This window comes from Trachypithecus francoisi, unplaced genomic scaffold (genome assembly GCF_009764315.1).
Source record: "Trachypithecus francoisi isolate TF-2019V2 unplaced genomic scaffold, Tfra_2.0 Lachesis_group9, whole genome shotgun sequence".
NCBI lineage: Eukaryota > Metazoa > Chordata > Mammalia > Primates > Cercopithecidae > Trachypithecus > Trachypithecus francoisi.
In genome coordinates this window covers 24,987,285-25,009,792 of record NW_022681474.1, presented here as the reverse complement: position 1 = coordinate 25,009,792, position 22,508 = coordinate 24,987,285, and the positions used below count along the sequence as shown (strand labels likewise).

General features: G+C 40.5%; 1 protein-coding gene and 1 long non-coding RNA gene across 5 annotated transcripts in view; one reads left to right on the top strand and one right to left on the bottom strand.

Moving 5' to 3' along the window:
• The window catches only part of PIP4K2A (phosphatidylinositol-5-phosphate 4-kinase type 2 alpha), a 184,832-nt gene that overhangs the window by 39,783 nt on the left and 122,541 nt on the right, over positions 1 to 22,508 (top strand). The window lies entirely within an intron of this gene.
• Positions 12,548 to 22,123, bottom strand: LOC117082558. Of its 2 annotated transcripts, XR_004436672.1 has the most exons (4): positions 20,384 to 22,123; positions 16,606 to 18,780; positions 15,503 to 15,626; positions 12,548 to 14,333 (listed from the first exon to the last, which is right to left on the bottom strand). It is a non-coding gene; the product is annotated as an uncharacterized LOC117082558 (long non-coding RNA). The 2 variants fall into 2 exon arrangements; XR_004436671.1 differs by lacking the exon at positions 12,548 to 14,333 and having other exon boundaries at positions 14,775 to 15,626.

Below are 22,508 nucleotides of genomic sequence, written 5' to 3'. Positions count from 1 at the left end.
CTGAGGAAGAGATGAAAAGACAGGAAAAGGAGCTGAAAAGATGACAGGAAAGAAGAGACAAAAAGACAGGAAAAGGAGCTCCATGTGCCATCATGGAGCACAGGGACAAAGAAGTGGCCAGGAAATGGCAACAGTGTGTCTGTTTCCCTGTTAATGGCTATTGAGAAATACTAGCCACAGTTTCCACAGTATTTAAGGAATAGAAAATGTACAATAAATTATTTGATTTTTTTGTAGATCGGTTTCCTTCTTCAAAGTCGGGAAATGTCAGAAACACTGTGTTGTTCAAGAATGACAGCCAGGAACTAGTCAGGCTTCAGCACCTCCTGGCATTGCCCTCTTCTCTGAGCATTATGTAGAGTGGACATGAGGGCTCATTCACGGAACGTGTCAGGAGAATTATACTACACTGATCATTTAAGGGAACCACTCTGCTTGTTCAGGAGAGTCTTTTCATTACTTATAATGGCTTGTTTATTGACATTTCTTATTTACTGTTTCTCCTCAACAGTGTTTTGTTTTTTTTTTCTGAGACAGAGTGTTGCTCTGTCGCCCAGGCTGGAGTGCAGTGGTGCAATCTTGGCTCACTATAACCTCCGCCTCCCAGGTTCAAGGGATTCTCCTGCCTCAGCCTCTTGAGTAGCTGGGATTACAGGCACGTGCCACCATGCTCGGCTAATTTTTGTATTTTTAGTAGAAATGGTGTTTCACCATGTTGGCCAGGCTGGTCTCGGACTCCTGACCTCGTGATCCGCCTGCCTCGGCCTCCCAAAGTGCTGGGATTACAGGCATGAATCACCACGCCCAGATTCTCCTCAACAGTGTTCTAAGAGGTAAAGCAAAAGTATCAGGTAATACTTCATTGTAATGGTACCTAGGATAGAAGAATTTCATTTGCTTGCTGCTATCTCCACTCTTATGTGAATACACATATTCCCAATTTTTAGTCAATATAGTAATCAACATTGAATGAATAATATGTAAATTATAAGAACGAAGGGTCAGAAAGATGTCACATATCAGTGATGACTGTTCTGAGCCATTTCTCTTAAAGCAATAAAGTAAGTTCTCTGATTAATAGTTATGTTGGCTGTCTTTTAGCTGCCCATGAAAAATATAGTTGGACTTTTTTTTTTTTTTTTTAAAGACAGGATCCTAGAGTCTTGTTTTGTTGCCCAAGCTGGAGTACAGTGGCATGATGATAGCTCACTGCAGCTCAAACTCCTGAGCTTAAGCGATCTTCCTGCCTCATGCTGAGTAGCTGCGACCATAGGCACACCGCCACTCCTGGCTGTTGATTTTTTTTTTTTTTTTTTGGTAGAGACTGAGTCTTGCAATGTTGCCCAGACTGGTCCTGAAATCTTGGCCTCAAGCATCCTCCCACGTTGGCCTCCCAAAGTGCTGGGATTACAGGCATGAATCACTGTGCCTGGCTGGCAATTTCTTAGTATGACAAAACTCGTTAGTGGTTCAAATTTATTTTCGATGCTCTAAAGAATATAAAATTCCATTTTCAGAAAACATTTCTACCTATTGTCAGCTAAAGCTAAGAGTTAAAGAACTACACCTAACATAGTGACTGGCATAAAGTAGATATACGATAAGTATTTGCTGAATGTGTAACTGGATGACTGAAATGAACTTGGAGTAGGAGAAACAGCTGGTCTGGTCTTCCGTTTTTTTTTTTTTTTTTGCTCTCAAGTCTCTTCTTGTGTTTCTGTGATCACCACAGCATGGTTCGTAGGAGTCAAAGTGTCTGGTATGTATGGAAACAGTGTTTTTGGAGGCAGAATTCACCAAAAGAAGATGATATAAGCTTGAAGGGGTTATTAGAGGAGAACCGTGTTTGATATGAAGGCTAATTAATGCTTTGTGAATACCCGCCATGCACAAGACAGTGTCCGCTGGTTGCTGGAAGTCCAGGATGATCAGTCTGTGTCCCTGTGGCTAAACGTTTGGTTGTTAGTTTGCATGAAATAGATAAGACACCAAATTAGAGATAGGAGAAAGCAGCAGAAGAAAAGCAAAGGTTCTGTGTATAACCAAAACAATGGGGTTAAAAAAAAAAACCTCACATTTTTGAAGAAAGTAAATTAAGTAAGTTGAGCTTTCATTTGGCGAAATGACTTTTTATTTGGCTATAATATTCCTCTGGGATGACTCTGTGAATTCAATAAAACAAAGCTAAAGAAAAACCTATTCTGTTTGAGGGACCATATAATTACCCATAGAAATTAGTCCCATCCAGTATATTACCAAAGAAAAAGGATTAGTGTTATGAATAAAAATAGTATCCCTTCTTATTCTCCCTGGGCTAAAATTATAAGGACTGCCAGTCATTTTGTTAGGGTCTAGTTTATTATTGGCTGTGTTGGGAACAGTGCCTTCTATCTTCCTATTACGTAATAGTCCACAATTACATGAATCTTGGGATTTTTTTTCCCCCTCTGGTGTTGAGGGGCTGCAGGAGGAGAACAGGAAGTTATGGTTGTTTTGGAATTGTGTTTGGTGTATATTTAAATTGTATTAGAATAATTTTTATTCCTTTTAAACTTTCTGGTTGTCTCATGCTACTTTGAGTTTAATATACCCTGGGCTTGATGCAAGACCCCTGGGCCAGGGCCAGGGAACCTGGTTCTAGTTCTAGGTCTAGCTTTGACTGCTGTGGTCGTTTTAATTAATTCATGCATACATATTTATTGCATTTTCCTGCACTGAGTCCTGGGCATACAAAAATGAATAAAACCCAATTCCTTCCTGTAAGGAATCAGTTCGTTTAGTTGGAGGATCACAGAGATAAGCATAATTATAATAAAGCTTAGATGGAGATGTGTATGGAGTATTTTGTGACGTAAGGGAAGGAACCCAAACCATCCTTGGCGGGAAGTAATGGGAAAGACTTCCTGGAGGAGGTGATGCCTGAATTAGGTAGAAGTCATCACTGTGGGGATCAGGGGCTTTGTAGGGCATTCTGACTAGAGGCAATCAAATAGCAAGGCAGATAGACCCCAGGTGTGTTCAGATCACTCACCAGTTCAGGAGGCGGCCCTGGACGGGGAGACAGGAAATGAGGCTGCAGGAATGAGAGAGATCACTGGATCTCCGTTTCCTTAGCTGGAAGTGAAGCTCTGTTAATACTAGAAGGCTTCTCAGAAACTCATTTTCTGGAAAGCTTTCATATTGCTGCTTGTTGGAGAATGACATGTTAACCTGCTGCTCACCTTTTTAAGAAGTTGAGGGCTGGGTGTTAACTGTCTTGAGTTTGGCAATATTTTGAACACGGACATCCTAAATTAAGGTTGGTGTGACTTGCGTGAGTTATCAGATTTGTATCCATTGGTCTTTTTCTGTGCATCTGTCTGGTTGTCTAGGCCTTTCTGCTTCTCCATCCCTTCTTAATAGGCCCTTCTGGAATCGATCTCCGCATCCGTCTCCTCTGGACGTAAATGTTCATTTCTGTTTTCTCTGACCCTTTCCCAGCTCCCATGCCCCTTGTGTGCAGATGCCTCACAGATGTGACTGGATTTTCCCTATCCCTGTATGTATTCACAAGTACACCTGTGACATTCAAGTATTGTAATTACAAAAATCGGCATTAGCAAGAAACACGCACATATCAGAAACCGAAGTGGGCGTGTTCTCCAGATTAAATCACTATAGACAAATCTCTTTATCCATTTTTGTAATTATTTGGAAGTGGTTATGAAGGTGTGAATAGTTCACTGTTCAAGGACAGTGCATTGGATTCTGTTTTTTAATCTTGTCCACCCCCGACAACCACCCCCTGCCGCCCCCGTCTCCCGACTCAGAGCTGTCAGGGCAGCCAGGGGAACCTTGTTTTCAGGATGCTGATGCTGATATATTATTCATGATGTAGCAGCATTAAATGTGTTAGATGGCTGGCCTCCTTTTATTCCTTTAACAATAACTGCATATTGTACTTTGTAATTCTCGTTCTATTACAGAAAAAGACCAAAGAGTCTTTGGAGGAAGAGCAGTGCTTCAGGTTGTGATATACCTTATACTCTAGTTTTTGTAGTTAGGGGCTATATGTAAAATATAGCTGCATATTTTTCTAATAGCTTTGACTTACACTGAAACATTGGTTGCCAAAAACAAATTATTTCACATTAACAGATATTATATTATTAGTTATTTTAATAATTTATTCCTCTCAGTGGGTGCTAGTCCAGACATTTTTTGTGTTTCTTGGTGGTTATGAGCCTGTCTACTTCATGAAAGAACAACGGCATCTCTGCATTTAGCTAGAAAAATACTCTTGGAGGAGAGTCCTAGACCACGTGTGTGTGTGTGTGTGTGTGTGTGTGTGTGTGTGTGTGTATGTATTTTCCAAGTAAATCAGAAAATTCAGGCAATTAATAGTGAAAACTGCCTTCTCAGTAACCTTTTCTTCAAGTCTTAACATAAATGACATTTCTTCAAGAGGGTCCCCTAGATCTGGTTGTACCCCTTTGCCTCCCAGCATCCTGTGTCCTCTTACGATGCCCGTAATGATTCGCACAGCCTCGAACCCATGTGGGCAGTCTTGTTTATCACAGTGCCAGGCATCAGGCTGCTGCCTTCCAGCGGTGCACCCTAGGAGTGTGGTTCTGAGGATGCAGTGAGACGGTTTAGGCAAACTCCTCAGATCAATGGCTGACCAGAGCAAGTCATTAATAAGTGCCAGTTCTTAGTAAAAGTTCATCAGGTGTACTGTCTCCACCCAGAAGAGACTAGTAGTTAAGGCTTACCAGGTCTTTCTTCCCCCTTCTTTGTCTGCATTGTTATTTACTCATATTTCTTTCTATAATGGTTTATTGCCAAAGGCATTCAATAGTATGTTGAATTAACCATTTCTATAATATTTTAGACTAATATTAGTGTATGTGTATATATAAATATGTGTAAAGGTATATATATGTGTGCACGTGGGTGTGTGAATTATATGTATATAATATATGTTTGCTTTCCCTGGCTTTTCACTAAGAAACACGAGGATTTACCACAGTGTCTCTTGGGTACTCAGTGAAGGGAAAGGCATTCACATCAGAGCCAGTAGTTACTGGATGCCCGATGGGATGATGCCAATATGATGACTGCTTCTCTGCTCTTTCTTCTCTGAGCCAATTTATTCCAGGAACTTTGTGCTCACTGCAGCTGTGACTATACTTGCAAGCAAATTATAGTTTCTAGTGTCACACTTATATTTGCCGTTTTTAAAAAAAAGCTAGAATATGTTACTGTCCTTAGCAGGAATTTTTAGTGGAAGGAGATAATCAAGTGTTTGTAATGATTAATATCAATTGGTTGTAATACGTGCAAAGTCCACAGTATTTTTAAATATTTCTAGGGTGTGTGGTGAACTGTTTTTGAATACTATGGAGAAATATAAAAGTGAGTTTTTATTAAATTAGCTTTGAAATTATGTAAACAACATGTTATGGAAAATGCAGAAGATATGGGTAAGAAAAAATTTTTGAAATTACTGTTAATTGCACTGTTAGCCCTTGGAATATATTTTGATATACTGTACGTATGCAATAAATAATTGCCCAGTAAGAGGACAAATAAATGAACCCATGTCTTTGTAGTGAACACCCCATAGAAGTAAGGTCACAGCTGTTTACATATAGAAGAAGTTTGTCAGTCAGGTAGACCTTAAAGAGTGTGTTTGCTGTCATCCTGTTTTGATTTTGTTTTTTGCCCAGGCTGGAGTACAGTGATGCCATTAACAGCTCACTGCAGCCTCAACTTCCTGGGCTCAAGCGATCCTCCTCCCTCAGCCTCGCAGATAGCTGGGACTACAGGGGTGCACCACCACGCCTGACTAATTTTTTTAGTTTTTGTAGAGATGGGATTTCACCATGTTGCCCAGGCAGGTCTCAAACTTCTGGATTCAAGTGATCCTCCTGCATTGGCCTCCCAGAGTTCTGGGATTACAGGCTTGAGCCACAACACCTGGCCTGTCATACTTAGTTGTCAGAGTGAGTTGTAAATTACATGTGGTATGATTAAGACTGCAGTTAACAGAAGCACTAAGAAACACAATAGGTCATGGTAGCCCGGGACTCTAATTTATGTATGGATCATGCTGAGGTCCCATAATGTCCAGATGAAGTGCTCTGCTTCTAGTGACTGACCCAGCCTGGCTTTCTGTATTCATGGTCAGCTTGTGAACTGACAGGTCATAGTCATTCATTTTCACTGAGATTTTGCAAATAAACAAATATGCAGACTAGAAATCAGAAAGCCATTCATATTTTTTGCTAGCAAAAAATGTTTGATAAAAAAGTGATTGCACAAAGTCTTCCAAGCTCTATTGCCCCAGTGACTGCACGTGGAACGTGGCAAGTTGCAGACCATCTGTATCCTGCATCCATGGTGTCCTCTGAATGTGCATGGCCTCTCCAGTGGGCACGTCCACAGTAAACCCGGTGTCCATAGCCTCAACTGCTTTACCTACAGGGTTTGTTGTCTGGACTCAGTGGAGAGGACTTAGTGGGGAGGAGTGCTGCTTTTCTTTCTTTTTTTCATAGCTTGGTTTTTGCTTCTGACAGTTGTATTGTTTTGTGTGTGTGTGTGTGTGTGTTTTTGTTTTTGTTTTTTTTTCATTTATACATAGTCATGTGTTGCTTAATGATAGGGATGTGTTCTGAGAAATGTGTTGTTAGGCGATTATGTCGTTGCGTGAACATCACAGAGTGTATTCACATGAACCTAGGTAGTGTTGCCTGCCACACACCTACAATCTTAAGGTACCACCGTCGTGTATAGGCGGTGTCCTTGACTGCAGTGTTGTTATGCGGCTCATAACTATACATACCTTTCCTTCTTTCCTTTTTTGATCTTCAGTCTCTCCTAATTTCCTTTTAACTCATTCTCTTTGTGAGCCAAAAATCTCCCCTCATTATAGTTGCAAAGCATATGGCTAGTACTGTCACACTTCCCTATCAAAGGATTTCAGAGCCACATTTCTGAAGCAAAGTGAAACGTGAATGTAGTGTTCTTAGTCCCCAGAGCTCTTGAAAGCTCCATAGACATGTTCAAATTATCAGCTAGCAACAAAGAGTATTAAAACCAGGAGTGTTTTATTAAAAATGAAATGTATTAAAACAGAAAATTGAGCCAACAGAAGCAAAACATGAAGAAACATCCCCAAAGTTTACTGTTAAAATATCTTATTTGGTACTTTTTCTTTACAAAAATAGCCCAAACCGTGTTTTGCTTGAAGCGTCAGGCTTCAAGAGAAGTTAATGTTTCTTACATGAATTCCCATTTGTGTTTTGTTTGGTTTAATGTCTACTGTTGCTAGTAGACTGTGTATTGCAAAGGAACTTATTTTCTAGTATTTTCTGCGTTGATCCACATGCATGGTATTTCATTTACATGGTGGGTCATATAGAATTTTGCAGACTAGTTCAGAAAACCAACTTCTATTTATAACATTGAATTTTCAGGAAAATGCATTCTGAGTTCCAAATAATGAGCTTAGAACTTCACTTTTGAAACACAGCCCAATTGTATGTTGGGAGCTGCCTACTCTGTAAGCCAGTGAAGGGTTTTTACTTGGTATATTTAAATATGATCCAGAAGCATCTAGTTCATCTAGCATACCATTAAAAACAAAAACAAAAACAAAACACTTTGTGCTACTTAGCCAGGAGAGGTCTTAGTTTTGCTTTGACTTCAGCCCGTTGTCTAGTTGGTGATAGTCTGTGATGAAAAGGCCTACTGGGAAACATTGAGAGAATCCTTTAAAATTTTAATGCAGGGAATTTTAAAGACCACTTTAAAAAATACTACTTAGGGTTGGGCGCGGTGGCTCACGCCTGTAATCCTAGCACTTTGGGAGGCCGAGGCAGGTGGATCACGAGGTCAGGAGTTCAAGACCAGCCTGGTCAACATAGTGAAACCCTGTCTCTACTAAAAATACAAAAATTAGCCGGGAGTGGTAGCACGCACCTGTTGTTCCAGCTACTCGGGAGGCCGAGGCAGGTGAATTGCTTGAACCTGGGAGGCGGAGGTCACAGTGAGCCAAGACCATGCCATTGCAGTCCAGCCTGGGTGACAGAGTGAGACTCTGTCTATCTCTCTGTCTCTCTCCCCCTCCCTCTCTCCCCATCCCTCTCTCCCCCCATTCTCTCCCCCCATTCTCTCCCCCCTTCTCTCTCCCCCTTCTCTCTCCCCCTTCTCTCCTCTCCCCCCTTCTCTCCCCCTCCCTCTCTCCCCCTTCCTCTCCCTCTCTCCCCCTTCTCTCCCCCTTCTCTCCCCCTTCTTCTCTCCCCTCTCTCCCCCTTCTCTCCCCCTTCTCTCCCCCTCCCTCTCTCCCCCTTCTCTCCCCCCTCCCCCTCCTTCTCTCCCCCTCCCTCTCTCCCCCTTCCTCTCCCTCTCTCTCCCCCTCCCTCTCTCCCCCTTCTTCTCTCCCCCTCTCCCCCCGCCCACATACACACACACACACACACACACACACACACATTACTTAGAAGTTCACTGAAAACTTCAGGATTTTCTCTGGCTAAGAGTCATTTCAATCATGAAAGTATGATTTCTAAAAATTTTTGGAGAAGTTTTAAAATTGTTACAAAGTTTTTTTTCAAAATCTTCTTTTTACAAGTATTAGTTTCTGGGAAAAGCTGGAAGACATATTTTCTAGTTAAAAAATAAAGGCAAAGGATTCATTTTATAAGATAATTTTAATTTTATAACCTCCCAGATTACTGTCTTGGTGTATAAATATGTATCTCACGGAATGTGACATGAGAGGCACGTCATTTGTTAGGTGCTAAATTTGTTTTTACGATTATCAGTTTTATAAGTGATCTTCAGTTTGTTGAAGAATGAGTAAAACCACATAGATGTTACTTTCCCACTTTAATCTTTTGGATGAAAACAACACATTCAAAGCCAAAGGACTCAGAGTAAAATCTTAAGGTATTTGCTACCATAATTCTAATTTGGTATTCATACAAAATTATGTAATATTTCAAGACTAACATGCTCTGTTTGAATATACACATCAAAACTCTGTGGTTGCTTTCTTTTTTCCACTTGAGAAACTAAATTAATTTAAGGCTAGTTAGTGGAATGTAATCGAACACTAGTTATTTTAATTTCCTTGCGACTTGATCAAGATCTTGCTCTTTTAAGCATCATATGAAACCATTAGTGCCCACTTTCACCTGGCAAAATAAGGCGTTTTACATGATCATGGCAAATATTATTCTGAATCTGATGAAGGACTTCTGTGCCAGTCAATACATGATTATTTTTACAAAGTTATAGTCTGAGTTGGAAATGTGGGTATTTGTTTCTTTCCATGTTATTTGATATAGTTATTAATATTAATTGGAAAGTAATTGTTATTAAGCAAGTAGTGAATAGAATCACCTGCCCTTTTTACATGTGCCTCATAGAATGACATCGGTCAATGATTAACTTTCTTGCAGAGATGCGGATATGGGTTGTTCTGATGCTGTATTGGCATATTATTCCTATCAGTATAGGACTATTAAAAACTTCCTACAAATGTAATGGGAAAATGTACGTTCGGGGAGCAAAGGGGTAGTAGGGCTTATCAAATGCAAGTGACTACTTGGTGAACCCTGTTTCAGATGAGGCCTGCAGGAAAAAAAAAAAAAAATTGTAGGTGCCGGAAACAGTGCAGGGAGAACTTAAGAAGAACCACACTTGGGGTTTGTGCAGACTGAAGAAAGCATTTGATGATAAGCCAGCTGCAGGATGTTGACACAGGAGCTGTTGTTAGCCTGGGTGTTTGGAATTGCCTTCTGAGTAGAATTTTAGAGCTGTTCCTTAGTTCTACTTAAGGATTTGATAATATCTTTTGGGATCGATAATTTTTCAAAGCAGGCTTCCTAAATTAATGCCTTCCTGCTGCATACAAAGCTGTTCCTTTTCTTTGGGAAGTTGGGAAAAGAGCATTGAAAGGTCATGGTTTCTCCCGTGAGTTTTATATGAAGGTATGTTTTTCTCCCCCTGTAGTTTAGATGGCCAACATAAAAACTGGTTGATAATCAGTAAGTTACACAATATACTTTAAAGTCATCATAACTCTCAACACTTCTCAGATCTTATTTTGAAATTCATGGTGGAAGAATTTGTGTAATGTATTCTTTTCTGTGTTTCCCTATGTAATATTGGTAAAAGCGTTTTTGGGAAATAAGGAGAGTAATGAAAGTAGCATCAAAACTTATTGGAGTTAGAGGAGAATAATTAAAATGTGTTGTATTAGATTTTTTTCCTCAAGATAGGTGGCAAGGCAACCTTTCCTTGGTCAAGTTTATTAGAACCCTATCTCAGACATTGTAGAGAATGTTGTATGTTTATATAGCATTCCTGGAAAGCCATCTGAAAATAGTAATCAAAATTAATATATATGGCCTTTGATCTACAGTCCCACTTCTGATAATCTATCCCATAGAACTGAAAGCACTGGTTAGTAAAATTGTGTGTGTGTACATGTATATATGTATATGTATGTGTCTGTGTGTGTGTATATATATGTATATGTCTGTGTATATAAATGTATTTATAGCATCATTGTGTATTGCATCTAAACTTTGGAAACAGGCCAGGTGCAGTGGTCTCATACCTGTAATCCCAGCACTTTGGGAGGCCGAGGTGGGAGGATTGCTTGAGCCCAGGAGTTTGAGACCAGTGTGGGTGACATAGTGAGACCGCATTACTTCGTTCTTAAAAAAAAAAAAAAAAAAAGCCAGTGGTGGTGGTGCACCTCTGGAGTCTCAACTACTTGGGAGGCTGAGGCAGGAGGATCTCTTGAGCCCAGGAGGTTGAGGCTGCAGTGAGCCATGATGGTGCCACTGTACTCCAGCACAGGTGACAGAGTGAGACCCTGTCTCAAAAGAAACATTGGAAACAAAGTGAATGACTGTCAGTAGTGGAACAGCTGAATAAATTATAGTGCATTCACTCTCTGAAGTAATATAATTAAAAGCGAGCTAGACCAGTTGTGTAGGAGGGATCTGTATGACATAGTTTAGGAAAAGGCAAGTTCAGAGAAATACATGTAATGGGATTTCATATTTTTAAAATGCAAAGCATTTCTCTTGTTGCCTTTGTTGTCACACATATGAACCAAGCTGCCCACCTTGGCTTGCGAAAGTTTGAAAGTTACAGGATGGTTAGAGGGAAAAAAGTAAAGTGATGAAGACAGATATCATAAAGCCAATTTTTCGTTTATGTAAAAATGTGTGTGTGTATATGAATGTATTAAATATATGCATAAGCATATGTATACAGAAATCAAAATATTATGGTTATCTTGGGTATTGCTATTAAAATGTGTTTTTTTCCTTATTTTTCTCTACTTGAATTTTTTTCAAGGACCCTATGTTTATGTAATGTGAAAGAAAAAGAAAACTTCATGGAGTGGGGGGCAAAAGGACAATGAAGTCCAGTTTTCCATTTTGTGTTATTAGTATTCTAATATAAACCTCAAAGTTTTAATGAAATCTGCAAATTCACCCAAATAGAATTCTCACTTTCAAATGTAATATATTTTAAGACCTAGAAGATATTTGTGGCTCTCAGTATGTAGTACTTCATACTGAAACCATACAGCTAAATGTTTATTTTGTGTTGAAACTCTGACATTATTTATTAGCATTAAAAAATAAAAGTAAAACATTTTGGATTGTAGAATTTTTGTTTAAAAGCATATACATACCAAATAGAAAACAAAGGGCTTAAAGACTAATAGGTTTAACCACATAAGAGTGAAAACTTCTTTTATCAATGCTTATCATAAGTAAAATCAAAAGAAAAAATGGAGAAAAATTGGCAAGCATGAAGGCATACTATTGTGTGCGATCAACAAGAAAAAGTAATTCTGTAGAAAATGGAATTAAAAAAACCATGAAGAGGAAAAACCACAGATAAAAAATATAAATAGCCAGGAAACATGAAAATATGTTCAGTCACAGTAGTAATCCATGTAAGTTAAAACAACAGTTACACATTGCTGATGAGAATATAATTTAATAGTCTTTCTGAACAATAGCGTGTGTGTGTGTGTGTGTATATATATATATATATAGAGAGAGAGAGAGAGAGAGAGCGAGCGAGCTTTAAGTAGGCATACCCCTGACCTTAGTAATTCTTCCTCTAGGAATTTATTTTGATTTAGCTAATTTAGGAACATCTTTTTAGAAGAATGTATATACAGTAATATTTGTCATGCAACTCTGTTTATAATGGCCAAAATGAGGGGAAAATTGTAAACACACAACAGTGAGATTAAATGATGGTGTGGTTACACAGTTGAGTCCTATGTCATTACAAATCATGTGACTGTGTATTTATGTGGAATATAAATGAAGAATTAATTTGCAAAATAGTATGTATAGTATGCTTTCCACTTTTATAAAAAATATTTATAGAATATTGTAGAGAAAAATGTCTAGAAGAATATATATCAAAAACATTTATGGTGACTATCCCTGGATGATAGTCAGTGATTTTTATTTTTTTCTCTTCATATTCTTTTAGATTTCTGATATAAGCCCTAAACTGTTAATGAAATACACTACCTACATACATTTCTCAGTTTACAAATATAATATATAATTTGTTCTTTCTACAATGAACATGTGTTACTTTTATAATTAGAAAAAAAGTTGAATTGGCCTTGTTCATTTATTAAGAAAAAGCCAACCAACCAACCATATGGAAATTATACCCAAAAGATTTCTCCAAAGTTAGAGAGGAAGAGGAGGACCAAGGTAGTGAACATTTATTAGGCTCTAATTGTGTGCCCATTCTTCGCTTACATTATTTCAACTAAGCCTTGATTTACCACCTTAACAAATATATATCAGATACCTCTTCCTATGTTACAGTCACAACAAAGAGTCCTTCATGCAGAAAAAGAAATAGTCTCAGAGACGTGACCTTTGAGATCACACAGCTGGTTAAGTGGAAAGCCAAGAATTTAAATACAGCTGGAATTGTCAGGATCCTCTCAATTTACTGCTGACACCAAGCTCAAATGACTGATGTACCAGAGGTCACCATACTGTCACTAGGAGTGGCAGAACCCAAAAGAATGTGCATCTAATTCCAGATTTTTTGATTCATTAATTGCCTCCCCTCTCTCCTCACCCTGGGGCAACATAGGCCAGATATTGCAGAGCTGCGTGGGGGCTGCACTGCTGCGTTACCCCATGTAGATGTGTGCTTATCTCTCTCAGCCCAGGCTTAGAGAGTTTGAGTTCGAGTTTTCTAACTTTCCCCTAGCTTGGCCAGGTGGTCAGATTTTGTGGGAAGGGACAATTTGTATCATAGTCTTTGGGTGTCTTCACCATTGCGGCGGGGGAGCTTGAATTCCTCGCCCTGTGGTGTCTCTAAATAAACTGTGCTGGTATGATTTCTCCATTTTCAGGTGAGTGCCCGTGAGTTTTTTCAACCATTCAGGCGGTCATTGGGCTAAAGTTTTCTTTTCTATTACTTGACTCAGCAAATAAGCTTTTAAGCTAGCTGAAGAGTATCTTTTTTCTCCCAGATAAACAGTGATGTACCCTGCATATTAAAGGGCAAAGCTGAACACTGAAGGCAAGAACCCTTAATTATGTGCAAAATGTTTTTAATCAAATCTATTTGGCGTACGCATAAATACCAAATTTTGATGTTGTCCTTTGGAAACCTCACAGCACAACATTTCAGAAATCTTCAGCATTCAGCAAAATCTCTCTGAAATGTTACACCCAAACCTGAGAGAAAACTCTTGTAATCTTACGAAAGTTTCTTGATTCTTTGAATTATATTTGGGATAAGGGAAAAGGAGTTGGAGTGTGGGAAGATAGGTGTAAGTGATGGAAGAATGCAGTCTGGTGGAAGAATGGGGATGCATAGATTAAACAATTGACATTTGTAAAAATGAAAATGAAGTGGAATAGGAGTGTACAGAATCTGGCAAATAATAAGTGATGCAAAATCCTCTATCAAAAATAAAGGCAGCTTTTCCCCTTCTGCTTCCTGCAGTATAAATGGTGGGTACATTTTTGTTTTCTTCGTGTCATTCATTCCTTGCACCCAATTTCTCAGAGTTGGATTTATAATAAATGATCAAGGGTGTTGTTTTGACTGTTAAGAAATTTTAATTTCACAAATTGTGAGATCCATTTTGGTATCCAACTAAATTTTACAGAATTCCTTTCATGTCACAGTCTTGTTCCTCATGTTTCACAGTGTTTGTCTTTGCTTTCCCTACTGAGACTTGTTTTCTAATTTTCAGCCTCTTCTCTCTGGTCCTTCATCCTAGAATTTGCATCCAGTGTTTGTAACTTTTGGCTCAGAAACTGTGAAAATAATATATTCATTTACTGATTAATTCATCCAAACAATAATTGGGTACTCATACATACCAGGTATCAGGGGAATAAAGAGCAATGAAGAGCAAGTCCCTTGTCCTCAAGGAGCTTAGTTTAACTTAAAAATGTTCTCCTATTTAAGGCCAGTGAGTGACTCACACCTGTAATCCCAGCACTTGAGGAGGCTGAGGCAGGAGAATCATTTGAGGCCAGGAATTTGAGACCAGCCTGGGCAACAAAGTGAGACAGTGTCTCTACAAAAAAAATTTTTTTTAAACTTAACCTGGCACAGTGGCGCGTGCCTGTAGTCCAACTACCCAGAAGACTGAGGCAGGAGGATTGCTTGAGCCCAGGAGTTTGAGGCTACAGTGAGCTATGACTGTGCTACTGCACTCCAGCCCAAGCGACAGAACAAGACTTAATCTCTTTAAAAAAAAAAAAAAAAAAAAGCATCCTCACAGGTAGGTATAGACTAGTATATCCAAATCTGAATTGAAAACAAGATGAATTTGGAGGATAAATGTTGCTTTCACGGGAAAACTCCATCTGATCAATTTTTAGGCACTTGGAGTTAAGTGATTTTTGTCACGTTGTGCTTTGCAACTGCAAAGATGAATACATGGTCTAAGTTGAAACATTTGACTCTTTAACAATGTGGATTAACTGAAGGGGTGTTCACTTTTTAAAAATCAGCTTTATTTTTAGAACCATTTTAATTTCACAGCAAAACTGAGTGGAAAATACGGAGAGGTTCTGTATGAACTCCCTGTCCCCACACACACACACAGCCGCCCTCCTGTTGTCCCACACCAGAGTGGCTTGTTTGTTACAACTGATGAACCTACATTGACATGTCGTTATCACCAAGCCTGTAAGTGACCTTAGGGTTTGCTCTTGGTGTTATATGTGCTGCGGGTTTTGACAAATGTTTAATGACAGGTATCCACCATTGTAGTTTCATAGACACTTTTTTTTTGCTTTAAAGTACTGTACATTTTCTTGCGTTCTAGAAGTACAATATATTTAATTGTTGATGTCATGAGTTAGGAGGCTGTACAGATTATTAAAGAAAAATGTAAGGAAAGGCTATATTTGAAGTTAAGGTTAGGTTCTTGGAAAATATTAGCAAGCTGAATCAAGGTGTAAATCTCTCTTACCTTTCAGGAACACATCTCATCTTTTGTGCAAAGTGAGATAGGGCTGTGCTTGGTATTTGTTTAACGGAATCCTGTGAGTTATAAAGCACATGGATCACCTAGATTCTTGCATCTCCTTTCCTGCCTGCCTTTCAGAAAAAAAAAAAAAATTCAAGATTCAGTAAGCGTTTATTTATTTTTTATTTTTTTGAGATGGAGTCTCTGTCACCCAGGCTGGAGTGCAGTGGCACGATCTCAGCTCACTGCAACCTCTGCCTCCTGGGTTCAAGCAGTTCTCCTGCCTCAGCCTCCCAAGTAGCTGGGATTACAGGTGCACGCTGCCACACCCGGCTGATTTTTTATTTTTTAGTAGAAATGGAGTTTGACCATGTTGCCCAGGCTGGTCTCGAACTCCTGAGCTCACGCAACCCGCACACCTCGGTCTCCCAAAGTGCTAGGATTACAGGTGTGAGCAACCGTGTCCAGACTCAGTAAGCATTTATAAACACTGATGCTTCAGGCACGGTAGCAAGGAGTAGGTGCTGGGGATATAGGGGCAAATGAGACGGTTTCCATGTCTGCCAGAGGCTCACATCTATCTAGCAAGGCAGAAAGTCCTGGAAACAATCATCAAAGTGTGTGGGGGAGGTTAAGGACACAATGTCTGTACCTTGCAGCTAGGAGGAACCCAGAGCTCTGCTTTGCAAGACAAGTGATAAATGACGTTTAAGCTAAATTAAAGGTACCCAGCCCTGCCTCAGTCTGAAAACAGCCCTAGGAAGAGATCACTAATAGACCTGCCCTTTAGGCTATTAAATCAAAGCGTTTTTTTGTTTTGTTTTGTTTGTTTGTTTGTTTGTTTTTTGGTGGGGAGGGGGCAGGGGTGGATCCCAGGGGATGGAGTCTTGCTCTGTCGCCCAGGTTGGAGTGCAGTGGCGCAATCTTGGCTCACAGCAACTTCCACCTCCCCGGTTCAAGCAAGTCTCCTGACTCAGCCTCCAGAGTAGATGGCATTACAGGGCCTGCCACCATGCCCTGCTAATGTTTTTGTATTTTTAGTAGAGACGGGGTTTCGCCATATTGGCCAGGCTGGTCTCAAACTCCTGCTCAGGTGATCCACCCACCTTGGTCTCCCAAAGTGTTGGGATTACAAGCATGAGCCACTGCGCCCGGCCAAATCAAAGCCTTTTGTCTGTAGTTCTCATGGTGCTTGAATCCTTTTGTGGCCAAAAAGACATGTAGTGGTATGTGCTTAGGAAAAGAAAAAAATCACTGAAGACTGGGTAAAGCTAGTTTTTTCCTATGGAATCCAAATGTTAGCCAGAAGGAACCAGGGCTCATTCAGTCCAGCCTCTTCACGTTGGGCAGAGGGACCTGAGGCCAGAGGGGTGGTGGTTTGACAAACCAGGGTTACCAGTCCCAGCCTCGTAGCCAAGGCAGACCCAAGTTTCTTGGATTCTGGTGGGGGTACATTCCGCAGCTTTGAGCTGCCCCAAGGGGTCTGGAGATTTGCTTAGGAACCTATGGAGCCGTTATCAGATGTGAAAAGCTCCAGGCTTTGTCATCTGATAGTCATGGAATTAAATATGACCTTGTGACCTCAGGTGAGTTATGTAACTTTTCTAAACTCAGTTTTTTCTTCTATAAAATGGAGACAAAAATTCATATCCACCAGTGGAATTGCTCTGCAGACTTTTTGAGATCATATATGTAAAATGCCTGTGACATTCCTGGGCTTAGGATAACTGCTGGAGAGATGTTCTCATTCTCATTCCTATGGGATCTTTTGCTACATAACAACCATATGATCCCAGTAGACTGGTGAAATAGAGATTTGATAAAGATCTAGTCTAAGAAGCTTTACATTTTTTTTAAAAAGCAGGTATAGAATAGCTTCTGACTGCAGTTCTTGAATTCACTGTCACCCTGTATTTTGTATGTTTGGTAGTTAGGCCTATTATCCTTGCTGCTTTACTTCTTAATTTATTTGTATCAGTTTAGCAGGTAGTATTTTAAGTTCTCAGATTGTTACAGGTATATGAAACATTAATATACCGTGGTCCCTTTCTCCACCAATACATGTACCTCAAGTGTTAGAGATGGTGGTATTTTGCAAAGTATTTCAATTCTTTCCGGTAATAACTTTGCTTGTTCTCCAAGTATTTCTTCCGTTTCAGTTTATGTCATATTCAACACTTTTACTCTCCTTTTGTAACTGTTAACATTTTCTAATCAACGGTATTTTTCCAAAATGATTTGTATTGTATGACATTTTGATGCCACATATTCAAAGTAGAGCAAACCTTCAAATGTCTAATTCTGAGAAGATCAACAAAGGAAGTTTTTAGGAAACATTTTCCGTGTGGGGTGAGTAAAGTATTTTTGCATTTTATTCATAGCTGATTGCTTAGAAAAAAATTACACGTTTCTTTTCCTGTCTGTACTTCTGGCGCCACATATTTCTGTAGTGGTGATCTCAGTAGGGTTTCGAGCCTGAAAAAAATAGGTCCTACTTTCTGCGTCCAGCTAAAAAATTATTTCACAATAGCATTAGTTTATATCCAGAAAAAGAACTACTAGATTTGAAATTTAGCAATGGCACCCATATTAAAAATTGATGGGGTGTTTAATAACAATGTTCTTAACTACTGTCTCTTATTCCATGCCTGGGCAAAATGGGTTTTAGTTTTTCAAGTGGGCAGGCCAGCTATACTTCCCGCCTTTCCAAGTAGTCACATGGATAAGGACATATTTCCAAAATTCAAGCTGTGACATCAAGTCTTTGTTTTATTTGGTGAAGTATGTTCTTTTAGAAGACATTTATATCAAGGCTAAAGACTCTTTGATTTACCATTGTAGAATCTAAATTGGTTTTAGCCTATTTTTTTTCTTGTCAAAGCAGTCTGTCTGTGCTTTGGAATAGGGAGTTGAAAGGCATCCTTTTGGAGATCCTTCAGGTGAAGAGAAAAATCCGAAATTCTCTAGGAAGACTTGTTACTGACCCACAACAGTCAAAAATAAAATTGAAGTTCCTTTAAAAGACAAATATTAGTCCCTTGAATATGGAGTCCCTTTTGATAAGGGCTGATGGAAGACTGGTGCTTTGTTCCTAAAACATCATTCATCGTCTTAAGTGCTTTGAGGTTATTCCCAGCTGTCTCCTGTGGATGTCTGGAGGTGGAGGCATCCCATTGCAGAGGGAGGAAGAAGTACTGCATTGCCAACAGAGTTGTCTTCACCAGCTGTCGGGGGCGGTTGGTACTTCTGAGAATGTTTTGTTCCAATTGGAGGCCTGAGTTCTACAAAGTAAGACACAGATGTTTGATGTGTCAATCACATTATTAGATGTTGGAGCAGATACAGAGCAAAATAAAATATGGCCCTAGAGCCAAAGTGTACATTAAGTACTGAACACTGCTCTTGGCCCTGTTGGGAACCGGGAGAGGCTTCTTCAAGCTCAGGGAGTTTAGAATCTAATTGGCGAATCATTTAGGACTCTATTTTGAAAGTCAGTTTTGAAAGTGACATAAAATAACTCAAACTGACATGATTAGAAAGAGAACTTCAAGTATAAAAAAATCCAGGTGTAGTTCTACCTAGAGTCTCATATGGCCTGGCTCTTTCACTTTTGCTTTTTTTTTTTGAGTTGGAGTCTGGCTCTTATTACCCAGGCTGGAGTGCAGTGGCACGATCTCTGCTCACTGCAACCTCTGCCTCCTGGGTTTAAGCTATTCTCCTGCCTCAGCCTCCTGAGTAGCTGGGATTATAGGTACCCGCCACCACACCCAGCAAATTTTTTTACTTTTAGTAGAGATGGGGTTTTGCCATGTTGGCCTCGAACTCCTGACCTCAGGTGATCCACCCGCCTCAGCCTCCCAAAGTGCCGGGATTACAGGTGTGAGTCACCATACCTTTGTTTGCACCCTTGTAGCAGCAAGATGGTCTCGGCAGCTCCAGCCTTACCCGTGTTCACCACTGCGTCCAGCAAGACAGTGTCTCTTCCCTTAACAGTGGAATGAAAGTCTTAGGCCTGACTGTCCCTGCCCCAAATTGGGTCATATGTCTGTCCCTGAAGCAGTTGCCATGTCCAGGGGAATGGGAAGTGCTTATTTTTTAGGCACAGTTCCCCTCTCCCACTTCTGGAGCTGGACTGGGAATTTGAGAGGGGCCGGTGCCCCAGGTGGGGACACAGGACCCTAACCAGAAGGAGCCGAGTAGATGCAGAGGAGCGGGAACAGCCAGTGTCCCTCACATGGAGACAGAACTCATCCACGAGGAAACAACATGAGATGAAACACTTAGGAGTAATTCTGTATTATTTCATTAAATGTGCCACAGGCGTTGAGAGGAGGATGGCAGCAAGGTCTGGGGTCTTTGAGGCATTAATGCTTCATAGAGCAGATCGATAGGAACTTTCCCCTTAAGGGATGGTGGAGTCTTGGTTTGATTCCCCCTGGGATGCTAATGGGGGAATGCCTGGAGTCAGAATTGATGCCCACTCCAGCGCTTTGCACCCCTCCAGTGGAACGATGCAACACTACACAACACACCCAGCTCTTAAAGCTGATATAGGAACCCAGAAACTCCATTCTTGCACAAATCACAGATGTACTAAAAAGCCAGGGTATGCTTCAGCAGCAGTCAATAAGTAAATAAGCAAGCGAATTATGGTACAGATGCACGTCGGAATGTTTTCTAGCCATCCAGTCATATTTACATTTTAATAAATAGTTGTTGAACACCTAGTGATTAAAATATTTGGAAGAATTTTTAAATGAGAAAAGCTGAGCTGCAGAATTGTTTACAGGATGAGTTCAGCCATCTGCAAACAACTTAGAACACAAAAGCCTAGAAGGAAATACATCAAAAAGATATGTGGTTGTCTCTGTTCTTTATACTTACCTGTAATTTTAAGACAAATGAAAAAGACCGCACAGCTGTGAACTGGCTAAATCAAGAGACAGCATTTGAAACATGGGGCGTCAGGCTTGTGCAGAGAAGAAACATAAATTACCATGGTTCTGGAAGGCAGGGCAGCAGTCACAAACAGACCTCCACCTCCTGCCGAGGGCTCCAGCTCTGAAGATCTCATCTTATGCACGGCTGCATAGACAGGGATCAGTGCCTGTTACACTGGGCTAAGAGCTTCAGCTTTTCTTAATAATCTTCAGACCTCTGCCTTAGAGATGGTATTTTGCAAAGTGTTTCAGTTGAGTCAAATTGTTATTTTTCCACCTGGTGGTATCCCAGGGCTTCTGTCAGTTTACTTTGTGTATGTCCTGTGTCCCCCCTCTTGAGGCACCATTTCCTTTTTACATTTTTGTTTTTAAATTTAAAATTTTATTTTTTAGAGACAGAGTCTCGCTTTGTTGCGCAGGCTGGTCTCAGACTCCTGGCCCCAAGTGGTCCTCCCTCCTTCGCCTTCTAAGGTAGGGATTACAGTTGTGAGCCATCCTCCTGGTGCACCATTTTTTCAGTCCGCTCATTTCTGCCCCCTGCTTTTTCCTTGAGTAAAGCCCCAGGCCCACTTTTGCCATAGTCTTCTTTGATTTGCTTTAATTTGAACTTTCACAGGTAAAACCTTTCATAGGTTTCAAAGCAGTCTCACACATCTCATTTGCTGCCTTGTGATTTAGCTGGATGACACCGTCATCCCTATTAAAATGTGTGAGGGGAGGGCTCAGAGGTGTTAACTGCCCAGAATTACACAACCCCAGTCTCCCAACTCCAGCTTGCAGGGCTTCCCCACCATGGCCAGCAGCCGGACCAGACCCTTCCTTGGGAATGCACACTTGACTCCCCGTGAGTCACTGTCAGACTCTCCTGGCTCTGAAGACATTGTTTCTCAGAGACAGCTTCACTAGCACTGTTCGGTCTTGTTAACCCCTTTCCCTCCTGTTGCCCTTTTGATCCTGAAATCTTAGTCCACAGGAAGAGTGCCTTTCACAGATGTCGTTGTTAGTAAGATTCTCCGATTTTTAGCTTTGTGTACTTAAGATTTGGGTCATTTGCCCATTCTAAGTATCCATTTTTACACGTCTTTTTTTTTTTCTCCACACGTGGTAAATTCTTGGAAAGTGAGAGCCGTGTTTTCCATTTCCTTAATAGTGGATATTTCTGCTAGGGGGGAGTTTAATCTGAGTGAGTGTCCAGCCGACCTTAAGGAAATAAAATAATTCAACCTTGAACATTTTCGTAGCGTTTTTAAAAATTGAGATTAAGTTTTCCCAAAAATTTTACGGAAACGTCTGTTTTTCAAAATTAAGTTGGAGATATTAATGGCCTTGGGCATCTGTGGCCAGCAAAGTCATTTCCATTCCAGAACCGCTCACTGCAGGGTTTCCTTTTGTCCATTTATTAAATCTAAGCCCCGTAGCGAGGAGAGACACTGCAGCACTCACCAAAAAACCACTGTTTATAAAACGCTCGGGCACTTCAGAGACAGCAGCTGTTTTCTCTCGGCATTAACACTGATCTGCAGATTGCCAGTTGTTCAGAATACAGACCTTTCCCAAATCTCCACTAACTTTGTTTGTTTATTTATTTATTTTGAGATGGAGTCTCACTCTGTCGCCCAGGCTGGAGTGCAGTGGTGCATTCTCGGCTCACTGCAACCTCCGTCTTCTGGATTCCAGCGATTGTCCTGCCTCAGCCTCCAAGTAGCTGGGATTACAGTAGAGACAGGATTTCGCCATGTCGGCCAGGCTGGTCTCGAACTCCTGGCCTCAAGTGATCTACCCACCTCAGCCTTCCGAAGTGCTGGGATTACAGGGGTGAGCCACCGTGCCCAATCCCAAATCTCTACTAACTTTAGGCGTGTGGGATGGACTGAGCAATTATGGAAATCCCAAAGCACCAGGGCCTACCTCCTTTCTTCTGTTTGCTTCCCCGGCCTTCCCAGCATGCATCTGCTGAATTGAATCATTAAGAGAAAGATTAAGATGGGTGGAAGGTGAACCTTTTGTTGCTGACAGTTCACTTTCCCCAGTGAAACTGTCACGAAGACAAAGGGATGTTGAAGTTTTAG